The 13295-nt window shown below is 37.4% G+C and overlaps 1 protein-coding gene across 5 annotated transcripts in view; it reads left to right on the top strand.

The window, feature by feature from the left end:
• Window positions 1–13295, top strand: part of LOC106055257 (monocarboxylate transporter 2-like) — a 58548-nt gene that overhangs the window by 15219 nt on the left and 30034 nt on the right. Inside the window, exon 1 of one of the 5 annotated variants that reach the window (XM_056009478.1) lies at window positions 10213–10350. The exons of the other annotated variants lie outside the window; for them this stretch is intronic. The gene's annotated coding sequence lies outside the window, so the exon portion shown is untranslated. Of the gene's footprint in view, window positions 1–10212; window positions 10351–13295 lie in introns of those variants that run through there. 5 annotated transcript variants of the gene reach the window in all.

Genomic DNA, 13295 nt, shown 5'->3' on the forward strand with positions numbered 1-13295 from the left:
CAGCCACCGCGCCTTGGTAGGCCTAATTAGTCTCTTAATTTTGTGGGCCTTTTTGTGTCAGTTAAATTAGAGGGAGAGAAGTTTAAAAGAGTGCTTTAAAAAAATCGAATGTAGAATCAAAACTACTTCTCCACAGAAGGCACATTTACAAATACACGCATATACACATACATACTCAGTTTCTTGACGACATATCTTTTTTTTTCTGTTTGATGTATTTTGATCGGAAGCCTCCATAGGACTTATTTCACATTTTTCGTTTAACAAGAACAGCTACAAAGGTAATGTGTGCCTTTTGTATTTATTTCATTATATGTTTATCTATTTGTTAATTAGTGCTACCCCTTTCCATGCTAATAAGACGCGTGGAACAATTGTTATCATTTGAGCTTGTACTGTGATCAGGGGCGAATTTAAGGGAGGGCAGGCGTGGCTACATCCTCTACCAAGGGCCTTAACTTCGCAAACTCAAACACATACAATATTTAAAAACTAAAATATGCAAATTATTTTTTTTTTAAAGAAAGTGGCCTTAAATTTGCAAGTAGGCCTACTCTATTTCTTTCTACTAAAATATATCATGCTTTTAGATATAAGTATTTTTTATTATTACTGGATCTTTATTAAAGCTTTCGAAAGAATGTATGGGCCTGCACAAACTCTTGCCCCGGGGCCTCCACATATTTAAATCCGGCCTTGGCTGTGATAGAAACAATGAATTTGTCTGTATATTTAGAATATTCTCAGTTGGTCATTATTGTACGCAAATTATGTTTCTTCGTATACGCTGTAGTGTTTACAGTTATTGCAGTGTTACGACTAAAATAAATGAAACATTTATAACATTTAAAGAGGCTACGACCCAAACAATCCAGAGTTTAATGTCGATCTGTTTCCAATATGTTTGAAACTGATGAAGTTGAAAATGCCTGTATGTAAATGTTGACCTTAGCCCTGAAGTGTCCACCACCTTGACCACCCAAGAAATGCCCGCTGATAAAGTTATCATCCAACGTTTTCCATGATGAACCTAAGGAATGACCACGGCATGTTGACCTCTGACATGTGAGGTCAATCTTCGTATTGATGAACTTTTGACCAGCCGTACACAGGGAACAAGAAAGACTGAATGTAAGTGGTAAAAATGTTTAAGTCTGTTACAATCACACAATAAATTCCTTATTAGAGCTGGCACTTCTGTTGTGACAGAAGATTCGCCTGTGAAAAATTGTATTTAACTGGCTAGAGCATAATAATAAGGTTTGGACCTGAATATTGACAGAATAATTAGGTAAAGATGAACAAGCGGTGTCCAGCGGTTTGATATGGTCACGCAACGCTTGGACGCTTTTTATCCTTTGCTTAAGCATATGTTAAGCTGACCCATTGAAGTTTGCTAGACTGGTAAACATTCTTTCTTGGAATGTGTCGAAGATGTTAATGATTAGATGTCAATGGGGTTAGTAGAGAATTATTAATCAAATAAAGCTATAATTACCGATCAGTAACTAATACACAATGTGTAACTACCATTATTGCGGTTTTTTTTTTTAGTTCCTCTCTCAGACCTAGCTATCTATAGGGCAGATGATGTTAAGGCCATCTGTTGTTTTTTTGTCCAACGGTTAACGAGTAGGGTGCCATGTAGCCAGCACAACAACCAACCGCCTTTTAATTTCCCCAACTAAAGCCAGGTACCCGTTAGAGTTGGGTTGTCTCAGGGGCGCCCTAAAAATCCCGAAATTCAATATATATACTAGCCCTATATTACCCGCTGCCCGCGGTTCTCAATATGCGAGTCACTGATATAGTGTATTAGAATAGTTTGTGGGAAGCGTGGTCTAGAGGCTAAGTACGCTAGAACTTGGCTTGGCTACCTATAAAGGGAGCTCGAGGCTCTACATCCGACTCGAGTTGAGCTGTGTTTACTGAGCACCTAAAGGCAGCACGGAAACAAATGTGAATGAACCATAGCGCTCTGAGCATGTTATAAGAATGAAAGTAGCGCTATATAAAAGCTATAATAATAATTAGAAACAATTAAATAAAATAATAAAGCGAATGCGTAAATGTAAAAATAGTATGAATAGTGCTATTAAATCGACCTAAATCCATTTTTGTTACAAAAAGATTTGCTTGCATAGCCTATATATTGAGATCTAGATTTAGTCTAATATAGTTTTTTACCTAGATTAAACGTAGATTCATTTTTTTTTTTAAATTAAGTAAAATACATCTACTTTAACTAAACATTCTTGATCTATCAGTTTAAGATTGAATTTAAGGTTCAATAAGCTTATTAATTATTTTATGTTAGTATATTTAATATCACCCATATAGAGCCTCATTTGCCTATCCGTGACTATAGATCTAAATGCGTGTTCAATCTATATATCCACACAACACACATGGACTTGCAATTACGAATGTGTGTGTGTTATAAAGAAGTGTAAACCCGTTACATTAAAGTCCTGTTTGTGAATCATGCCTTCTACACAATTCTTTTCAACCCGTGAAATCACTTTGAGACGGCGACCTACATCTAAATTGTATTGTATAATGTAGTCAATGCAAGGGTAGTCCTACTTACTGTTTTTGTAGTATTAAGTGTATGTAATCGAACGATGTTTATTTTACAACCAGACATTTTTTAAATACTTCTCCTTCGCCTGTCCCAATGTCTGTTATCTTATCTTATCTTATATAATACAGACGTTACTTCAAAAAAAGATGATTACGTCCTGTCTGTTTCACCACTGGGGGCACCTTTAGTGATTCGACACACAGATTCCTCCACTTCTTTTTCCTGCCTTCCGAAACGTCTTACATGAGATGTTATACAAGAGAATATATTTTTTTTTTAAATTGTCTGTAGTGCCGAGACCAATCGTTACAGAAAGCCTGAACACTGACCTGTGACGTCGCAACCTGTGGGCATTTTAGATCTATAGCTCGTTGCCACGTCACAGGTCGTGACGTCAGAACTGTGGGCAGTTTAAATATTATATTTCATCTTTGATTCAGACTAGAACGTGTAGGATTCAGATTTTACTTTAGGGATTACAGTTGCATTAAAATTACTGTTCTTCATTCAACAAGGTTAAAGAGTTTAGTTCTGGCATGTTCACGTCTAAAGCTCGATCTTGATATATTATTATGGTATCATTGTTGTCGTAGACTATTAATCAGTGGTGTGAAGAGGTGTGGGGGGAGTTGGTGAGGTTTGAATCTCCTTTATTGACTTAAACATTGCATTAAACTGAACGTATGTTAAGTAAAAAGGTGTCTCTCGATAATAAATGGGGCTGTAGTCCACATTTTCTTGTTACTTAGGTCAGATCATGAGCATTGATGGAGCTATATGAGTATCTGAGATATGGTGCGGTTGCTTTTAGCAGATCGCTACCATTATCGATATCGCCGTACCACTGTCTCATAATTTAAGAAAAACTGAGATAGAAAAACAAAGAAAATATGGGAACCTAGGCTTGGAGATTAAGCGTTTATGGAAATTGTCCAAAATAACAATATACCACATTGTTATATCAACCGAGGGGATAATAACAACTGACCTCACAGACACCTTCATGGCCCTTAACATTCCTAGGAACATCTTCGTTGTCTGTCAGAGGGCGGTACTGCTGCAGACCTGCCACATCACCAGAAAATTCCTCAGTGGAAACTGTTAAAGGGACTACGGTGAATTTTGTTTCTCTTTAGCGAAACTCGACCCTGGCAGCGCCAGAGAATGACTACCCGTTCATTTCTAACATAATAATAATAATAATAATCTTTATTGTCCGTGAAAATTTTCGTATCTACTGGCGTTTTTGTTCATACTGTCTTTTTTTTTTAATGCGTGGGGTTTGCTTTTAGAACTGAAGATGATTACATCCTAGCCCAAACCTTTCTCAGGTTGGCGAGGAATGACAGCAAGCAAGGCCGCAAGATTTGAACCCGGGACCACATGATCACACTTTTTAGACTTAGGTCCACCGCGCCATTCGGCGCGTAGGGCGGCAAGCTCTCTTCAAAGAGATCTGTCAAATGCGACTTCTACAGCCTCTTCCCGGCTGGAAGAAAACTGAACATTTGTATTTGAAATTAAAATTGCATTCGAAATGACAGATCTGCTTACAGAATCGTGCTGGCTATCTCTGCTCAAATAGTTGGCAATATTTACTATGTGACAAGATCGTTAGGAATGTATTGATCTATTTATACACATTTGTATTTATTTATCATCTCTTGAGACATAAAATGCCATAGAATTTTTTTCTGTCATTGTGATGAATTTCAGTTTTTAGGATGTGATAGATCTACGTATTTCAATTTGAACTGAACACATCTTTAAAAAAAAAGAAGAAAACATTAAAATCTTTACTTTTCATTCTCCTAAACATCAACATGAACTATTCACAATGGCGGCCTGTCTACGTCATCTGCTTGAATGCATTCCCATCATGCTGCACCATTTCACCAAATGAAGTGTACACAAAGGGCAGCAACTTAGAGGTCGAACTCTTCCATAACAAAAGAAAAGAACTAGTCTGAAAATAGCATTGGACAATATTATGCAATTTTTAAAAAGTCATTATAATAATAAAACAAAAAGTAGATATATTTTTAAAGTCGATAGTTAGCTTCAATTTCGTCTATATGAGTTTAAAAAAAAAGAAATTATACTATTAACAATTTTGTGAAGCGAAGCCAGCAAGGTGCTTTTTAAAATTGACAGATAATTTATCTGCTGTTAATTAGCATTTGGTCCAACAGGAGGAATTATAGTTCTTTGATTAATATTAAGATTATTTGTCTTTTGGTTCCAAATATACTCTTTTTAAGGCATCAGAAGGTTTAAGTCATAAGAGTTTTAGCCAAAAATTAAACATTGCACATTGTGTAATTTGAATAAGCTTTTTTTGCGCATAATATAATTGGATCATGTAAACCTTTAGACATCAGGATATTGGCCATTCTCCAAGCTACTAGGCTGTTTATCTAAATCCATCGATTATCCCTTTAAAACAGGAATAGGTTATTTTGGAATGATACAATTTTTGATTGTTAAAAAAAATTATTGGGGGTTTTCTAAATTAAATGATAAATTCAATGGTAGTTAAAATGTAGGTTATACTGTTATGAAATATAATAAGGCTCAAAGTGGAAATATGAACAAAATAATGTATCCCCCCTCATCCTTTACTAAACCCGTCATCTCTTTATATAATGTTATTGAGAGATGTTTTATCTTACGCAATATGTAACGAGTTGTGGTCCATACCGCCTTCAGGCTTACATTGACCTTATTACGTTCTGTGGCGATATTCGCTTGGGGATGTGGGCGAAATCCATGCTTCCCGCCACCCTAAGTTTTATTGCAAGATCGCAGTTCTAAATACCTGAAAAAATTGTTTTCCTCTTAAAGAACAAAAAAAAAATTAACAAAGAAGGTAGATCTAAAAAAAAAAAAAGGTAACCACGTTCAATCACTGTCTAAAGCAGATACACAATTGATTTTTTTTTTTGACCAATTGTTTACTGGTGCGTTGAGGTTTTGTTTCTATGTGTGTGTGTGTGTGTATCTTTGTTGTCTGAGTGAGTATGTGCGTCCGTCTGTTAAGTAGAACCATGTGGTGACATGTGGTGCTGATGTCATTTCATCTAAATCTTCAGTTACTTGACGAGCCTTGTGACGAGCGAAGAAATCGATATCGTCATCAATAAAACTTGAACGGCTTTAGTTTCTTTAGAAGTTTTGTAAAACACCTGCAGACTCTTGTGATTTTTATAGTTTTTTTTTTATTATTATTATTAATTCATTAAAGAGTATAGCCTACATGTAAAATATAATTAGTTTTACAATACTTCTATTCAAGTCACAATTTCTTGAAACCTTGGTGGAACCTGGACATGTATCTCGAAAACGGCTCTAATGACTTTCCTAGAATTTTCGACAGTTGCTGTATATCGTTGGGGAAAGAATTACTAGCTCGTTGACCACACTGGGTAAACTCTATTTAGAACGATATTATATTTTTTCAAAGTAAAAGAAATAAATTTAAATTTGGCTCGAGAACTAGGTCTAGATCTAGATCCCACAAAAAAAAATGTTCCATCGTTTGCGTGACAGTATGTATCTTTCCTCTTGTAGACTGTTATAAAGTAGTTGGTAATCGTTATCAGATGGTAATTACTAGTCAGGGGAATTCCCATTTACTTATTGAGCTTGTTATTACACAGTGTCACTCCCACATTCTGTTTGTCTTTCATTTTGATCATATTAATGTCTACTCCGGCACCGATTCCTAACTGTCAGCGTGACCCCAGGGTTCTAATCTCATCATAGATCACTTTCCCCACTCACACCGCTGTTCACCTCCTACATAGTTATTAGCCCTAGAATGACATTGTGGGGCGCAGTCGACTTAAATCAGTGGTGAGAAGTTCTTTATATGAAATACATACAAAATACTTTAAAAAAAAAAAAAAGAAGCTTAGTGTATCAATGAGTTTGGATCAGTCTTGTAATTAAATTTGTAATAGATCTAGACCTACAACAATAAATATGTGCGGTTAATAATATTTTTACCAATTGTTGTTGTTTTTTTTTGTTTGGCGCTATCTCACGCTTTTAGCTTTCTCAATACGATACGATCCTATCACTTATCTGGACTAGTTGGGAAAATGAGGGGGGGGGGGGAATACAGGGATGAATGTCCGGGTGGATTTTACCGTAATTGTTTTTTAAAAGCATTTTTATACACAAAAAAAAAGGGGTGGAGAGGGACCTGAATTCGAACTTGTGGCTCACGCCTCCTCGGACCGTTGTGCTAACCACTCTGCTAGTGAGGTACTTATGTCTAGAGAAGATTATATAGCTATTTATTGTTTGTTTCAATTTAGAGCGGCGACCTGTAAAGGAAACTAATTCAGGCTTAAACCACCACTTCAGTCAAATACAATTTCTTTCTTTTATTCGAAATACCAAAAAAAAAAATATTAATAGTTAATTAACCAATAGGTTGTTTTTTTTTATTGACTCTTGTGTTGTCAGGTAAATGAAATAAAAGTGCGAATTTTCAGATTGATCAAGAGATTGGGTGTCGGAGATAAAAACGAGTACAAACTTTGACCAAACATATATAGGCCTACCATGTGAGTTAATTTAACTTAATATAAGCTTTGAAAAAAAACAATCACCTTTAAATATAATAACTTAAATATAAAAATTACTTTCTTAAAAAATGCAATAAATAATCTATGCAAGAAAAAAAATAGCCAATATCCCTTGCATACACTATGACATATAATACAATCAGTAAAGGTTAAGACCGTCTTCAAATATATGTACACTATGGTTGATTAAGCAGCACGTGCTCGTTTGAACTTTGAACCTATATCGTCTGCACAAAGTACTTCTAACAAAACATATGACTGAAAAACAACTAGATTTGTGGTTCTACTGTGAATTGTACTCTTCACAACTATGATCCAAAGGCGCTGGGAAACTATTAGATCGATTAGATCTACCTACTAACACAAGAGTTATATGGATAACTGTTAAAACAGTTACACGAATCATTTAGATTATCCTCTAGTTAAATAATGTTTAGCAGAGCATGCACTGTAGTAAACTACATCTACTTTTAGGCGTAGCCCAGCCTGTTGGTCTAACAGAGATCTACAGACTAAATAGTAGGGCCCCAATAGACTTATCTCTAGTTTTATCAATTTATTTTCGTACTAAAAATAAAACAAACGTAAAACGTATATCCCATGGTTCTACATTCACCGAATTCGTTGGGCTGACCTAAATTGTAGTAGAAGGCTGCACACTTATAAGTTGAAGGTCGATTTAGTCTTACAGTGCCGTTCTTAACAGATACGACGCCCTTTGTTCAATTTTCTATTTATTTTTGTTTTGCCATCATTGTTGACATGTCCTAATGCTAGAATTTATTCATGTCACTTACAAAGATAATGTATTCTCTTTGACACTAAGTACTTTAATTTTAGATATACAGTTTGTATTCATTACTTTGCTGTTATTAGAGATATGCTTCTAGTTCTAAACACAAAATATTCCTCTTCTCAGCGTTTGCCAAAATTCTGTTAAAAAACTTTTTGGCCACGAAAGCAGTGAGCACTTTAAAGTGTAAACCAGCAGTTGAGCTGCACTCTTCAACCTTTCCAGCAATGAAGTTCACTAAAACTCCTGTCTTCTATTTATAGAAGCACGAATATTCCCAGATTGTTTGGTTTTTGTCATCGATGCCATGTGATAAAAATAGAACATGTCCACTTGACATTTCTTCCTTCAAGACTGAAGATTAAGAATTAGTCAAAATGCAAACGCATAATCTCTTTATGTTATGCTACAAGTAAATAGGTATCCCGTGCAGTTTTTTTTTTTTTTTGGAGTTCAAGGTCATTGAACTCATTTTCAGATGAATGAAAATAAAATGGAAAGGGATGAGAGCGATTTAAAGGTCGAGGTCGTTTGTATAGGGTGTAAACATTGCTACCTGTCTTATAGTTGGTCGTCTTGTTCCTGGAGTGTTGTTAATTAACCCCTTATAACGCGTGTCGTAGTTTAGCCTTCCTTATATCAGAACTGTAATTCCATTTTGCATGCACTCATTGAAAAAACAGCTCAGCACTTTAAGGGTTAAAGTTATGCTGCTAAATGTACTCACTTGCTATTTTATAAACAGCATTTTAATGTTAATACAATTTTATTTTAAACTAAACTGCATTTTAAATGCCTTGTTTTGTAACATCGAGAGGACAGGAAAGAGCCATTAAAATCTAGCAAGAGACCGTGGAGAGTGGCGTGTTTTTACTGAGGCCCTATGTTCCATGAGGAACGCAAAGGAAAGAGGATGATGATGATGTTTCGTAACTTCTTCACGTCAGGATTGTCACTTATCCATTCTAAAATAGTCACTAGTCCACTCTGTTAACCACTTATCCACTCTTGATAGCCATTTGTATACTCCCTAAGTTAGCCATGTGTCCACTCCAAGATAATCATTTATCCATTTCCATGACAATATAGTCATATAGCCGCTCTAAGCTAGTCATTCATTGATAGTCAATTGTCACTCTGCCAATCAATTTGACAGTCACTTGTTCACTTTGAGAGAGCCTTTTGTCCACTCTGAAATTTCTTATAGCTACAAAATAGTACATTAACAAATAAGTGTATACTCTACTATAGGTCTAGTTCTTTCTTCATCTACACTGAATATTTTAATATAATCATGAGTACAAGTTAACAATTCCTTTATTTAAAAAAGAGAAAACAGAAACCCCATTAGTCACATTAATAATGCTGTAATGATTACTCTTGCTACACTTTAGTTTTTGTCCTGGAAAGGACATCTCCATTTGTGGCTTCATTTGATTCCTATACCTTGTCCAGGGCTAACGAGCCCCATTATGTAAACACTCGAATCTAAACTCTAACCAATTAAACACAGTTACATTTTTAAAAATCTCTTTTCACTCTCATGTTCGTCGTGCTTAAAAAATAGTTAAAAACCTGCCCATTGACTTCATTGCTTACCAAACAACGGACCCACAGGAGCTGCCTACGAGTTTACGCCCTTTGTTATAATGTATAAATAGATGTTTAGAAAAAATTATGTACAGCAGTAATTTCGAGCTTACGCGCCACATGGGGCCGGAGAACGCGATGCCCCTTACAACCTCTGCCAACGGTGTATAACAAAGCTACGGGGGCTTGGTTCCGATCCGTTAGAGTCAAGGGCTTTTTGTGTTCATGTGGCACGTGACAGGGAAATGAAGGTTGGGGACAACCTGTGTATAAAATATTGATATGTGTGTGTGCACCAATACACTGGGAGTACAGAAGTGTCTCGGCTGTGTTTGCTAGGATGGCATGTCCTGGAATCACGTTCTAACATCTCACGCCTCGTTCCAGACACGGGCGACAACTTGCCATGACCAGCCGTCTATTAATATAAAAAATTCTGCTTCAATTATTCATTTTCGTAGTAGGTCGGGGACCAGGGACGATAAGGCGTCGATTATGCGTAGCGTGTATTGTGTCCCCTTAACTTTAATGCCCGTACATTAATTTCTGGACATGTTTCCCATTATAGACATAGTGAAACTATGAAAACCTATTAACTTACACAACATGTAAAATGTATTCCCATGGCAGAAGTCATGTTAACACATAGTGGCCTTTATGTGTGATTCTATAAGTGATCTTAAATTACTATATTCTTAGCGATGACAAACCTTAACAGTACACTTACCGACTTGCTCAACTGGAATATAATTTAGTTAATGCAATTCAACTCCTTCGAAATATCGATGGTGAATACGGTTTGAAATTATGATATTGTAATAACTTAAGTGAGGCAACTCAACGAGGACATAGACGTTTATTTACATAGAGACATGACAAACACAAAGGGGCATCTGCCTTGAGCATAGCGTCTCCATATTGGCTCTCTACTTGGGCGGAAATCGTTAGTCCTAATGTCAACATCCGACTTGTTTGGTCACAGATAGTGCGCACCTTCTTTTTGCACTATCTTGGATGGCGGTGCGCATGGCAAAGTCATAACATTGCCCCCGTCTTAGCACTTTTCGTCCCGAAAAGAAACACTGCAGCTGAGGTTTGACAGTTCAGGTGGAGGTCGATCAGTGGGAGCCACAGGCGGCAGGGAGCGTGTTCCCCACGAGGCCATCCGCATTGTTTTCTTCCAGTGCCGCTTTCTCTTTCTCCAGTTGACCAGGCTGTTGTTGCGATAATGACGTGGCCGTTTGCCACACAAAGAGATAGGGTCGAGCACTGTTTTCTTCAGCACAGCCGTTGATCGGACACGCTGTCTCAGCAGACCTTCCCGACAGACGCCTCTCAAGGGAGCTTCAGGTTCGCTTGCAGCCACGTTGCAAGCAAAGTCCAATGCACCGAAGTCATCCTCAGACAACACTCTTACGTCCAGAAGATAGGTCTCTTCGGGTTCAAGTGGAAAATGTCTTTCTCTTGACAGCTCAGATTTAGAGTGATTTGATTGACATTCATCTATGCCAATGTCGATGATGATGGTAGAAGTACATATGCCCTGTTGGTGGTTTTCTTGGCATCTAAATTCTATGTGTGAAGCGCCGCACGTACAGTTCTGTTGTCAAGCTTCGAATTTCCCTCGTGAGCACCGGCAGATAGGCAGAGGTCTTTAAAGTCCACAGCAACAGGCTCGAACGCAGACCCAACGTTGTCTTGATCTGTCCGGCTCATTGAGGTATTGGTAACAGGTACAACAGGAACAAACGCTTCAGGCACATAACAGACTTCAGTTAAGGTACTGGTAACAGGTACAACAGGAACAAATACTTCATTTGTCTCTTTCCGTTTGACTCGGTACATCTCGTTGAGATTATCACAGCAATCGCCATCACGTTTCTCGTCTTGAAAGTCACAACCACAAGACTTGCCCACAACACAGACACAGACGGCGCTCAAATCCCCAGCGTCTCCGTCACCACTGTTTGTGCAACCACAGTCTTGACCACGCAACTTCTTGACCAACGAGTCTACAGGCAACTGCTCCTTTACCAACGAGTCTACCCCTTCTTTCATTCGAGACACCATTTTATCTACCTTGTTCCCCATACTGTTAATTTGTTCACACATTGCTTCATTTATCTTGCCAATAAGCTCATAAATCTCCGGTTCAATTTCAAATAAGTAGGTATCTGGATCTTCGTCTTCATCTATCAAGGCTTGCCGGAGACGAGCTGTAAGCACCTCCTTGGTACCACCAATTATCTCATATCGGTTACGAAGTTCCTTCCTAAGCTCTCTAACTGAGAGTTGGTCTAATCGTTTCAAAGCTGCCATTGTAAATCCTACCTCCTCTCGTTGAGTTGCCTATAATCCCACTTCTGACACCAATTGTAATAACTTAAGTGAGGCAACTCAACGAGGACATAGACGTTTATTTACATAGAGACATGACAAACACAAAGGGGCATCTGCCTTGAGCATAGCGTCTCCATATTGGCTCTCTACTTGGGCGGAAATCGTTAGTCCTAATGTCAACATCCGACTTGTTTGGTCACAGATAGTGCGCACCTTCTTTTTGCACTATCTTGGATGGCGGTGCGCATGGCAAAGTCATAACAATATCTTAATGTATTAGTGTTGCTTTTTTTTTTGTTTTTTTTTTTTTTCTTTGGAGACTGTCATGTTGTAAAAAAAATGAACTTTTTTCTATTGATTGTGTCATATAAATTATAAATTTGGTTTTTAAAAAATGCATAATGAAGCACAAAACGTAGGGCTATTATCACCAAATCTCTTCTCATTGTCTCTCTTTCTCCTCTCTCTCTCTCTCTCTCTCTCTCTATCTCTCCCTCCAGGGCCGGCCTTAGAGAGAGAGAGAGAGAGAGATTGTAGTACATTCGTACTATTGGCGCTATATGGATTTAATTTATTTGTTAATGTAGAAATAGATACGGGAAGCTTTGTAGTCATGGCATATTGTTGGCCCTTCATTTCGTGTTTGTCTTTTTTCATTTGGGGCCACCCATATTCACTTCGCCTGGGGCCTCCAATTACCTGAGGCCGGCCCTGCTCTCTCTGTCTCACGCTTTCTCCCCCACTCTTACCATTTTTCTCTTACGCTCTCTCGCTCTCTCTCTCTTTCTTTCTCTTTGTCCTGTCTCTGACACTCTTTTTTTCCTTTCTTTCTTTCTTTACGATAACTAAAACAAAGTTCTGTCTGTTTTAGCATCTACATCACAAAGGGATAATTTGTACTATACTATTTGGCCTATACTAAAACCTATCAAAGCAAGTGTTGGATAAAAACTTAAAACCGCTAAAGCTCAAAATATTTGTAATTATTATGATACTACTCATCACAGTATCCAGCTGTAATAGATCCACAACCTTTGGGGGATTAAACTGTTTGGATACCACTCAAGCCTTTACTAAAAAATTCCTATACACTTTAGGATTAGCTCACTTGCCTACAAATTATTCACAAAAACTATTCTTGCTTCTATTTCAACAATTGTTGTCCCTAAATTGTATAACTTAAAAGTTATCGAGTCCTTATGTTTATGTCTACGCAGGTTTTTGTTTTCCATGCGCAAATAGAAAACATTGACTATCTGATTCTAAACAATGTTTTCAAGGTGATCAGGATCTGCGCAGTAGAGGTTTGACCTGATCACCGGGACACCTAGCCTTAAAACTTGGCAGACATATGTGTGCAATTGTTAAATCTTTAACCTTGACTCGCCCCTCC

This window comes from Biomphalaria glabrata, chromosome 14 (assembly GCF_947242115.1).
Source record: "Biomphalaria glabrata chromosome 14, xgBioGlab47.1, whole genome shotgun sequence".
NCBI lineage: Eukaryota > Metazoa > Mollusca > Gastropoda > Planorbidae > Biomphalaria > Biomphalaria glabrata.